Source organism: Arachis ipaensis, chromosome B08, assembly GCF_000816755.2.
Source record: "Arachis ipaensis cultivar K30076 chromosome B08, Araip1.1, whole genome shotgun sequence".
NCBI classification, from domain to species: domain Eukaryota; kingdom Viridiplantae; phylum Streptophyta; class Magnoliopsida; order Fabales; family Fabaceae; genus Arachis; species Arachis ipaensis.
Genome location: NC_029792.2, coordinates 87,767,793 through 87,768,149, shown reverse-complemented (window position 1 = coordinate 87,768,149; position 357 = coordinate 87,767,793).

Below are 357 nucleotides of genomic sequence, written 5' to 3'. Positions count from 1 at the left end.
CATGATTCCAAACCCGGTTCACTTCGGTTCTTCTCTAAACTCCAAGAGCAATCAACCAAGGCCTCTATCAACCCAATTCCATCAAGAGCAAAGGCCCAATTGAAGGCTTGAGGACCATTTGAAGAAAGTGTATAAATAGCATAGGATTTAAGTTTTTCGGAGAGCTTCCTTTTTAGAAATTTTCAATACTTGCAGCAGAGAGCTCATTTTACATTCTAGCATTATTATTTTAATTCAAGAGAATTGGGGAGGAGAATTGATCTCTCTTCTTCCTTCTTCTTGCCCAGCACTCTTTAATTTTCTTGCTTCGGATCTTGGGTGGAGAATTGAAGAACTTCTGTTTCAATCTCACCTTGG